The sequence below is a fragment of the Trachemys scripta genome, chromosome 1 (genome assembly GCF_013100865.1).
Source record: "Trachemys scripta elegans isolate TJP31775 chromosome 1, CAS_Tse_1.0, whole genome shotgun sequence".
NCBI lineage: Eukaryota > Metazoa > Chordata > Testudines > Emydidae > Trachemys > Trachemys scripta.
Genome location: NC_048298.1, coordinates 312593696 through 312605508, shown reverse-complemented (window position 1 = coordinate 312605508; position 11813 = coordinate 312593696). Strand labels below are relative to the sequence as shown.

Here is an 11813-nt window from a genome sequence, read left to right as displayed (position 1 = left end):
GGTCTAGTGAAGACATGCTCACTCGATGGGAGAGCGATCTATCGTGAATCGTCCCTTAGAATTTGTGCTAATTATTATTTGTGCTAAACAATCTATTCCACCTTGCATTTAGCTTTGATGCTCAGAGTACCTTTCCCAGACCTGAAGAAGAGCTCTGTGTAGCTCAAAAGCTTGTCTCTCTCACCAAGAGAAGTTGGTCCAATAAAAGATATTACCTCACCCACCTTATCTCTCTACTATCCTGGGACAAACACGGCTATAACTACACTGCATACATCAAATGGTAAGCTACATCGACTTGAATTATGCTACTAACGTAACTCAAATTGCGTAGCTTAAATTGACCAGCCGCTGTAGTATAGACAAGCCCTAAGTCACCAATTCCCCCTATACTGTAAATTTATTAAAGGATCCAGAGAATGTAATAGATGTAATTTTTGGTAATTACTTTTAACATCTTATATTATCGTATTCGTATGCACGCAAATGTGAATTCATTAGGAAGGGATAGTTATCAAGTAAAGGGCAAAAGAGTTAAAAAAATGTGGAGACTGTTTTGTAACACATTTTCTGAGCTTTCACTGCTGCTGTGTGAAGTTAACAATCAAGGAGAAAAAAGGAAGAGTGAACAGAATTTTAAGCATATCGCTCTAAGTCACAGGGGCTTTCCAATGATAGTAACCCTGGAAAAACTCGTCAATCGCAGCCCATGATCAGATAGTAGGACACTGCTAGTGCATAATATTTTGTATCTATGTGATTTCTATTCTCAGCTGGAATCCATTATGTCAGAAAGAGAATTACTTACTAAGAGTGAACATACATATATATACAAATAAAATTAAAAGTTCAATCATGTATTCTATGGTATTTTTGTTTTGAACTGTTACCATGGCATGTTACTTTCCATTTAACTGTTCCAATTTTATCAATTTTGCCCTTTTTATCTATTGAGATCACATATATTTGTTAAGCATTATCCTAGTCTGAGCTTTAATAAAGCATTCTCCCCTACTGCCTAAATCTATTTGTAAAATCATTATATATTGTTAAGCTTTAATAATCAATTTTATAATATGCATCCTATACAGGGCTAGCTCCTCACCTGTTCTGAGGAGTGCACAGTTCCATTCACGGAGGGAGGAAGTTGAAGAGGTAAAGATTACCTTTGCACTCCCCTGATCATGGGCTGCTGTACCCCAACAGCAATGAATGAGCTGGCACACAAGCCCCTTTGCTGTGTCTAAGTCACTTGAGTATCAGAGGAGTAGCCATGTTAGTCTGAATCTGTAAAAAGCAACAGAGGGTCCTGTGGCACCTTTAAGACTAACAGAAGTATTGGGAGCATAAGCTTTCGTAGGTAAGAACCTCACTTCTTGCATCTGAAGAAGTGAGGTTCTTACCCACGAAAGCTTAAGTCACTTGAGTGATCATCCCATGGCCAATTATGCCAGCTTTGATATTCTTTTGAGCAGGCCGCACAGCACTAGGACACCTCACTGGAGCACAGATTTTGGACCACCAAGCTATTCATTCTGTAAGCAGTGTAACACAGGGGAGCTACTTCCTTAAAATAACAATCTCCAGATCTAAAAACCAATGTTCCTCTGTTAAATCAGTGACATAACTGGTTAGGAAAAACACTTGGGTTTTTCTTTCCTTTCCCCTAATGCACATTGGGCCTGATTCGCTCTCTTTTTTTCATGTATTTATTTTTAGAACACCAACTGATTTCCATAGAATCATACTGGTGGAAAACTGGTGTCATAGAGTGGAAAGAGTCATTGGTGACTGATGGAGGAAAGCTCAATACTTTAAAGGATATTTTTCCAACAATTTGTGCACATTGTCTTGCAAAACACAAAAAACAAAACAAACAAAAAACAACCAAACAAAATCAAAACAGAAAACAAACAAAACCTTTACATTCAGATGTTATTTCTACATGAACAATTATAAATTGACACATTTTACATAAAACCCTGCCTCTGCTTCTCTCTAAATCAATGGCAAAGCTTACATTGACTTGCAGGAGAGCAAGACTGAGCTCTGATCACTTGCATATTGAAATATCTCTGGTTAATGGGAATTAATTACAAAATTGAGTTAAAATAAAGCTAAGGGTGTAGCACAAAAATAAATAAATAAATAAATAACAAACCCAAAAAGAAATGAAACACCACCACATGACAGCAGGAAGAAAATGCAGACATCCTCTAAATGTACCACCACCCTTTACTGAATCATGTCCTGGCTAGACTGAGTTGCATATGGCAGATGGATAAAACAAATATTTGAGAGGTGGAACATGCAGGGTGGAACAAAAGGTGTAAGATGCAGACTAAAAACATGAAATTAGAAAATGGAAAAAGTAAAATCAGGCATTAGCAAAATATTCCTATGAGATCAATCTGGCAACTGAATAATGTACCCAAGCAAGTAATCAAGGCACCAACATCTCTAGACATGTTGGAGAGAAAATGTAACAAGTGGAATATTGTAGAGAGGAGTTTGTGTTGTACTTTATTATTAATACTTTGTTAGAAAAGCTTATCAATTACTCATTTAATTTTTTCATACCTTTTAAAATATTTTCAACCTAGGAGTGATGCAAAACTGAATAGGAAGAGCTGGTATTTATTGTTATTTTAGACAGACTTTGTTTAATTGTGATAAAAACCCAGTAAGTGGATTCTTATGTAAACTTAAAAACACCTGAATGACATCCTGCTGCAGAGCTCCCGGTGTCTAGGGCTTGGGCATGGCTGGTCCCTGCCCCACAGAGATGCCCCTCCAGCCTGCCCATGAATACCATTGTGCTCTTCATGCCCCAGCAGGAGGCCTAGGTGGTGGAGCAAATGGGCAGATTTCACCTCATCTTGGAGCCTGGTTTGAATTTCCTCATCCCACTTCTGGCTCAGATTCAGTACATGCAGGGCCTCAAGAACGGGATATCATCAATGTCCTGGAGCAATTAGCTATCACTCTGGATAACGTCACCCTGCAGATAGATGGTGTCCTGTGCCTCAGGATCATGGACCCCTATAAGGCCAGTTATGGGGTGGAGGACCCTGAGTATGTAGGGTTATCTTCTTTGAAAAGCAAAAAACAGCACCCATCACCCCACAAAGCAAGCCCACCACAACCTCAACCCCCAGCCACAAGGCAACTCCACAACCCTCCCTCCCTTCAGCTGCCACCTATACTATCTAGAGAGAGAACACATATAGATAAAATTGATAACATCATTTTCTTACTTAAACTGCGGAAGTGGGAACACTGCAGCACCTTTAGATGGACACAGAAACTTTTAACATTAGATATCTCAGTGTATTGTGATAATAATGCAAATCTTTAGACCCATGTAAAAAAATCCCAGCAGATTAAATTATTTTTCTGGCAACTGGCAAATTCATAAAAAAAAAAAATGGCCAGGCTGGTTAAATACCAGCCAGTTGATGATCCTATGAGTATGCCGTGACCCAGCTGGCCCAGACCACACCATGAGATCTGAGCTGGGGAAAATCTCCCTGGATAAAGTCTTCTAGGAGCGGGATGGGAGTCCCTCAACACCAGCATGGTGGATGTCATCAACCAGGCCTCAGAACTATTTGGGTTTCTGGTGGCTGCGCTATGAGATCTAGGATCCATCTGCCTCCCCAGGGGAAGGAGTCAATGCAGATGCAGGTGGAGCCAGAGAGATGGAAACGGGTGGCAGTGTGGAGTCAGAGGGGACCAGGGAATCTGACATCAACATGGCAGAGGGCCGGAAGCAGGTCCAGATCTTGGCCGCCGAGAAGGCTGAACAGATCAAGAAGCTGCTGGGGAGGCCAGTGCCATGCTGATCAAGGCCAAGGCCAAAGCAGAAGCTTTTTGGCTCCTGGCTGTTGCTTTGATTCAACAGAACAGCAACGCCTCCGTCTCTCTGGCTGTGGCTGAGCAGTATGTGAGTGCCTTCTCCAAGCTGGCCAAGCACTCCAACACTGTCCTACTGCCATCCAACACCAGGGACATCACCAGCATGGTCACGCAGTACCTGGGCATTTACAGTACCCTGACCAAACCACAAGTTGTTAAGAGCCAGAAGCGACTCCACTAGCCTTGAGGTTCCCACCCCCACCTGCACCTAATGCAAACCAGGTGAATTCCAGCTAGCGGAGGAGCCCGGAAGACATGGATCACTGTGAACAAACTGCTGTGGCAGCACCTGTCATGGAGCGGGGCACCCCAATCCTGCCATGGGGTGAGCCCTGCAGGGCACCTGCCATGGGGTTATGCCCTGTTGCCCTCCCCAATCAGAGTCTCTTCTCCCTCTTTTGGGTCTTATTTTTATTTGGATTTAATCATGTAATAAAAGAGATGGCACCAGAAAAAAAAGTGAAAGCAGTATTCCTATTGCAGTCAAGGTACAAACAACAACAATGAAAATATGCCATCAGCTGAGTTTCCATGCTAAACTAATTTCCTCTTGTGTCCTAATTATTGTTAAGTGCCACATTACTCATTAATAATGACCTGTATAAAATATTCAAGTGGCAATATAATTGTTTGTGTTAGAAACATATCTAATACCCCTGTCTCATGATTAAAAACTAGTCAGTTCATTCCCAAATGGTACTTTTTCAGTAAAATTTAAAAGATCAAAGTAGTAGTTATGCACAATTCATCAGATGTATTAACATGAATGTCAAAATCCCCCAGGATTAAAGTTTTATCAGGAGAAATGTACTATGGGAGATAAGAGTTTATGGACTAATTAACAGATAGAATGAAATTCTACTATTATAGTTAAAGCTACAATTTTAGATGACATAGATCTAACATGACTTTAGATCAGCAGAGCTGGGAAATGTTTGGTATAGTTTGCTCTGTGACTGATAGTTTGAAATCCAGCTGGTAAGAGTTCAACAAGATTTTTTTGTGTGACGTATTAAAAAGTTAAAGGGAAGTATGTTTATGGGTGGAGAGGTGATTTTGCAGCAGAATGTCCCTCTTTTCAGTCAGGGTTTAAGTTAATATTTATGTTGTGACAGACTACAATCCTTCACATTTCATTTTTCAAAACTACTTGTATCCCATCATCCAATCTTACACACACACACACACACACTATATTGGTGCTAGCCTTGGAAGCAGAGGTGTGCAAACTCAACTAATTATAGTCTGTAACTGTTGCACAATATATTTCTGACACTGGTGTTTTTTCCTGAGTGTACACAGAAGCAAAAATTCTGAGGTAAGATGTTCTGAGATATTTTTGTTTTAGTATTAAGACTTGCACTCTTGGGGTAACTTGTGAGCCCCTTACTCGCATTGATATATGGGTAGTCCCACTGATATTAATGGGTGACTGACTCCTCATCAAATTGGGTAAAGGGTTCACAGTTTGGCCCATAGTGATGGACAAAGGGTGGACTCTGTATTGGATGCTACACCATAGTAAGTGATGAATGACCTCTTAGATTGTTTATTGTGAATCTGTAAATCAGGTAGGTGCCCTTCTGCATGCAAGTTTATTTTAAATAATTGATATTCTAACCGATTGCCTTGCATCTGTGTGCAGATGTGGTCACCCCATCTCAAAAAAGATATCAGAAAAGGGCAACAAAAATGATTAGGGGTATAGAACGGCTTCCGTATGAGGAGATATTAATAAGACTGAGACTTTTCAGTTTGGAAAGGAGACGGCTAAGGGGAGATATGATTGAGGTCTATAAAATCATGACTGGTGTAGAGAAAGTAGATAAGGAAGTGTTGTTTACTACTTCTCATAACACAAGAACTAGGGGTCACCAAATGAAATTAATAGGCAGCGGGTTTAAAACAAAAAAAAAAAGGAAGTATTTCTTCACACAACTCGCAGTCAACCTGTGGAACTCCTTGCCAGAGAATGTTTTGAAGATCAAGACCATAACAGGGTTCAAAAAAGAACTAGATAAATTCACGGAGGATAGGTCCATCAATGGCGATTAGCCAGGATGGGAAGGAATGGTGTCCTTAGCCTCTGTTTGCCAGAAGCTGGGAATGAGCGACAGGGGATGGATCACTTGATGATTACTTGTTCTGTTCATTCCCTCTGGGGCACCTGGGCCACTGCTGGAAGACAGGATACTGGGCTAGATGGACCTTTGGTCTGACCCAGTAGGGCCTTTCTTATGTTCTTATGTTATGTTCTTCTATTAGGCTCTAGCACAGATACAGCTACATGGGCCTGATTCTCCACTGAGGCCTGGGCTACATTGTGGGAGGTGGGAGGGGGGAAATTGATCTAAGTTATGCGACTTCAGCTGCGTGAATAACGTAGCTGAAGTCGACGTACTTAGATCTACTCACCGCTGTGTCTTCATTGCGGTGAATTGACTGCTGCCGCTCCCCCGTCAACTCTGCCTGCGCCTCTCACGGTGGTGGAGTACAGGAGTCGACAGGAGAGCGCTCGGGGGTTGATTCATCACGTCTAGTCTGACGTGATAAATCGACCCCCACTGGATCGATCACTGCCCGCCAATCCGGCGGGTAGTATAGACATACCCTAAGTTACACCAGCTGTAGGCTGATGTCACCCCATTGCCCTTAGTGAAGTTCACAGATTCATACATTTTAAGGCCACAAGGAACTATTATGAACACCTAGTCTGTCCTCCTGCATAATACAGGCCATAGAATCTCAGCTCATAATTCCTGAATCAAGCCCATAACTTCTGTTTGGGCTACAGCATATTTTTTAGAATGATATCCTGTCCCGATTTAAAGACACAAGTGATGGAGACTCCAACACATGTCTCAGTAAGTTGTTCCAATGGCTAATTACTTCACTATTAAATGTGTGTGCCTTATTTCCAGTCTGAATTTGTGCTTCAGCTTCCAACCACTGAATTTTGTTAGCCTTTTTTCTGTTAGATTAAAGACCTGCCCATCTGCTATCAGAGATCTCTTCTCCATGTAGGTACTTGTAGACCATTATAAAATCACCTCTTAACTTTTTCTTGGATAAATTAAATAGATTGAGATTCTTAAGTTTCTCACTATAACATGTTTTCCAGACTTCCAATCATTCTTGTGGCTCTATTCTGAAACCCTTCCATTTGTCAACATCCTTTTTGAAATGTAGACAGCAAAACTGGACACAGTATTTCAGTAATGGTCTCAACAATGCCATATGTAGCGGTAATACCACCTCCCAACTCCTACTTGATACTCCCCTGCTTATACATCAAAAGATTGTGTTCTTCCCCTTCGCTGCAGCACAACACTGGGAACTCATGTTCAGTTGGTTATCTACCATTACCTGCACTGAATTCCTGGAAACAGGTCCCCATCTTGTAAATTTGGCTTACATTCTTTCTTCCTAGATGTATGTTATAAGAGTTTCATTAGTGTGATGCAGTGGGGCTCCAGGCTCAGCTTCTCTTCAGACAAAGACCGGCAATAAAAAGCCATGCTAACTGGACTCTGTGTGGGAGAAGTATGCACAAGCTATAGAGGGGAAATCCACCATCAGCTCTAAAGTCACGAATCTGTAGTATCTCTGACTATGAACTCTGGAGTAGTAACCAGACCCCCTCCATACCACTCATGTGTGGCATTTAGGCCACTTCAATGTAAATGTTGATTCCAAGGCCCCTTCCATAGCCTGTCCCTGGTTTGAACCACTGAAGCCCGCTGTACCTGCTTAAATGGGGTGAGCACAGAGACTCCTTCTGCAGCATGCAAGGCCTGCAAAGGCACCAGTAGGTGGATATTTTGCCTGCAACTCTTCCACATAGTCCCAGTCTGAGGCTTAAGGGCTGTGTTGAGCCCTGCACTCACCCTCAGAGATGGATTTTGTTCTTGCTTTATGTTAAGGTTTTGTGTTTTAAAGCTGAGACAGGCTGGAGAGAAATTAACCCATTCAGCTGTGTTGAGAAATCATGCATCATGCATGGATGCTGGCATTTGGAACTTGCTCATATCTCAGTGATGAATGAGTTCTGCTAAGGGACAAAGTCACTGAAGTTAATTCATGCACAGAAGACTGTGGCCTATAATATGGCAGGACACACATGGGATCTGTTGCTGAACATTTGCTTCTGTTTTCACTTTGGATGCCCTCATCTCAAAGGTCCCAGTTGTTTCCCTGAGGGTCTATATGTTGAGGGGATATTCTGCACATGGTGTCTCCTACACTAGACAGCAGCAGAGACCTCTCCAGCAGACTGGGGGATAACACATGAGAGGGAGGGAAGGCATTGGCATTCCATATAGGAAGGGAAGAGGAAAGCACATCATGCTTCCTGTACTTGATAAGAGCTCAGCCTGTGACTGTAGTACATGTCTATGTTTGAGATCGGTGGTAGCCTTTGGCTGCAGAACCTTCTACAGACCTGGCTGCTAGATTAGTGGTGAGTTGGGAACGTTTCACAGACTCAGAACCACCATGGAGGCACAGAGCCTCCATGCAGATGACCTTGACCGCGTGCTGTCTTCCCTAAACCTTGACAGATATCGGGCATGTCCCGGTGGGCCCTGTATCCTGTTCCCTGGGCAGAATAAACTACAACGGGGAGAAATTTCCTATGAGGCTCACCATGCAGACATTTAATTTCCCGTTGCCCTTCATAGCAGGAAGGATGATGGAATCCTGATTTTATGTACATGTGCATTGAAACACAACAGCAAGTGTTGCTTATAAAAGTTATTAAAGGGATATATTGTGTTTGGCCCAAGTTCTCTTTGAAAATACACAGAGAATTTCATATGGTACTTAGACATGACAATAATGGGTGCTATACAAAACCTTGAGACAGATGGATAGACAATATGGATGTGTAAGAACCTGTTAAAAAGGGTCTTTCCACTTCCTGCCTTCACTCCCTTCCCCCCCACAATCCTAGTTGTTTGTATAATGCAAAAGAGCTAACTTCTGTGCTTTAATTGGTTTTGCTATTTTTCTGCAAATCAGCACCCAAAAACTAGTTTTTATTTTGAATGACCCACGCAATGAACTGCATATCAGAAGGAGCTAATAAAGTGATAGCTTGCTTCAAAAACCTAAGCTCAAAACTGACAACATTTTAAGTGAATATTGGAGAGTACAGCTCTGGATTTCTTTGCGAGCACTGGATCTATAAAGTATGCTGACAGGAAGAATTGCTTGCTTATGGATCCATGACACAGCTCCAGAAAGATGGATGACAAACAAAATGGCCAAATAAAAAATAATGCCCCCCCAATAACCATCTTCTCAGCCCTTTAATAATGCTGAAATACAAATATCATCATTTGATGTGAAATACTTAAAGAATAAGACAAAACAAGCATGGCATTTGGGGTCATTTTTCCATGCCATGGGCAGCATTATAAATCACGTGGCTAGAGATCCTAGAAACGTGCTACTAAGGGTGTCATTGATGTAATGAAATGGAATTAGCTGTCACCGATTAAAAACATAACAGATCGGTGGGACAGTGACATCAGAGGCACTCCCCTTTCTCGTCTCAGTCTCTCATACTTTATATTCTCCTCACTGCTGCTCTGTAAATAGTTCAGTGCTGAATGGTAGGATTCCAACATCAATATCCTTCCCTTTTTCCCCTCCTTCATTATACCCTGAATTCCTCTGCAAACTACTCGTGAATCAGTGAATAACGGAGACACAGAGACACAGACAAAAAAGGCTACTATGTATGCAGATGTACCTATAGAACTGATAAGAGTGGAGAGGAGAATTCTGATTTAACATGATTTTACAAAGAAGTATTATCAACAGCCAGTTTGGTTCCTTGTACTGAAAATTATTAACACTGGGACGGCATCGCTGAGAGCCCATGGGAATTCACCATTTGTGTACAGAATTCTAAAGCCATTTCATAAGATCCAATGAACTTGTGGAACAGCCTTATTTATAAGAGAGCCAAGAGAAAAAACGTCCAGGCAAAGTAATTCCATGGCACAGATTAATAGCTTGAGGAGACTAAAATGATATTTGTATGACACTTATTAATGCAATGAATTATTGTTGTGCTGTCTTGCTCTTCCCTTCATAAATCAGAACCTTGTGGTAGCAGAGTAGGAAAAAGTAGAATGGAGAATGAGAGACTTCAAACAAAGATCTCCAAGGTAGAGTGGATGAAGAATGCAGTCTTTTTGACTGTTTGTATGTTTATATACCCCTGGTTAGTGCTCAGAATCCACAGGGATGGCGCATTATTATTTATTTGTATGGCTAGAAACTGTACAAAAACACTGGAAGATCCACTCCTTCCCTGCAGAGAAGGGGAGTGGGAGAGTGAGAGGAAAGGATAGCAAGAAGGGGTGCAGATGGGGCTAGGACTGGTTGGAGCCATGGCTGCATATACCCAATGTGCCAGCCAGCACAGCCGTGCTAGCATGCTGGCCTGCACCAGGTATAGGCCCAACACAATTATATCTATGTTGACCATATTTCCCTAAACTGAAAACGGGACACCAGTAAGTAGTGATGCCAGGCAGCTCAGGCCAGACGCATGGGCCTGGAGTTGCTGCTCACCCGAGCTGTCTGGTGTAACCGCTCACCCAAGTTTCCTGGCATCACCATTTGCCCAAGCCCTGCCATGTGGGGCTGGCCTGAGCTGCCTGGAGTCGCCGCTCGCCTGAGCTGATATCACGGAAAACTTTTTGGCAAAATTGTATGTATCCTGTTGGCGCAGAGGAACGTTCGGGCTAGAGCAAATGAGACACATGCTTAGTTTTGCCAAAAAAGTCAAGCTGTCCAAGATAGAACTTAAAAATGAGATTGTCCCATCCAAAATGGAATGCATACTTCCATAGTTATATCCTCATCAGAGAAGAAGGGAGACAGGGAGGCACACTGGACTCACAGAGTCACAATCTATTTTCTGGGCTTCCCCTTGTCCAGAGCAGATCATAAAGTACTGATCTAGCCATCTGTGTTTGTGCCAGAACCTAGGCTAATGGTATCCTAATCTTGGTTGGGCCTCTGGGTCCTACTGTATTATAAATAAAAAATGAACAAAGAGGTATCTACTTAGAAAGTTGCCTTCTAATAGAGTCTAAGGAATCTGGATTTTGATAACCTAAATTAAGGAATTAGGAAGGAAGTCAGAGAAACAGAAAATCACAAACACTTTAGGGCCAAAGATAAAATATAGACTCATGGAATTATAGAACTGGAAGGGACCTCGAGAGGTCATCTAGTCCAGTCCCTGCACTAATGGCAGGACTAAGTATTATCTACACCATCCCTGACAGATGTTTGTCTAATCTGCTCTTAAAAATCTCCAATGATGGAGATTCCACAACCTCCCTAGGCAATTTATTCCAGTGCTTAACCACCCTAACAGTTAGGAAGTTTTTCCTAATATCCAACTTAAACCGCCCTTGCTGCAATTTAAGCCCATTGCTTCTTATCCTATCCTCAGAGATTAAAGAGAAATTTTTTTCTCCCTCCTCCTTGTAACAACCTTTTATATACTTGAAAACTGTTATGTCCTCTCTCAGTCTTCTCTTCTCCCAACTAAACAACCCCCTTTTTTTTTTCAATCTTCTCTCATAGGTCATGTTTTCTACACCTTTAATAATTTTTGATGTTCTTCTCAGGATTTTCTTTAGTTTGTTCACATGTTTGACTCATATTTAGCTTGTGGTCCATTATGACCTCCAGATCCTTTTCCGCAGTACTCCTTCCTAGGCAGTCATTTCTCATTTTGTATGTGTCCAACTGATTGTTCCTTCCTAAGTAGAGTACTTTGCATTTGGCCGTATTGAATTTCATCCTATTTTCCTCAGACCATTTCTCCAGTTTGACAGATCATTTATTTTAATCCTATCCTCCAATCC

General features: G+C 41.8%; 1 pseudogene; it reads left to right on the top strand.

Moving 5' to 3' along the window:
- The first annotated feature begins 2759 nt into the window (after positions 1–2759).
- On the top strand, positions 2760–4155 carry LOC117871778 (annotated as a pseudogene).
- Positions 4156–11813: the final 7658 nt, after the last annotated feature.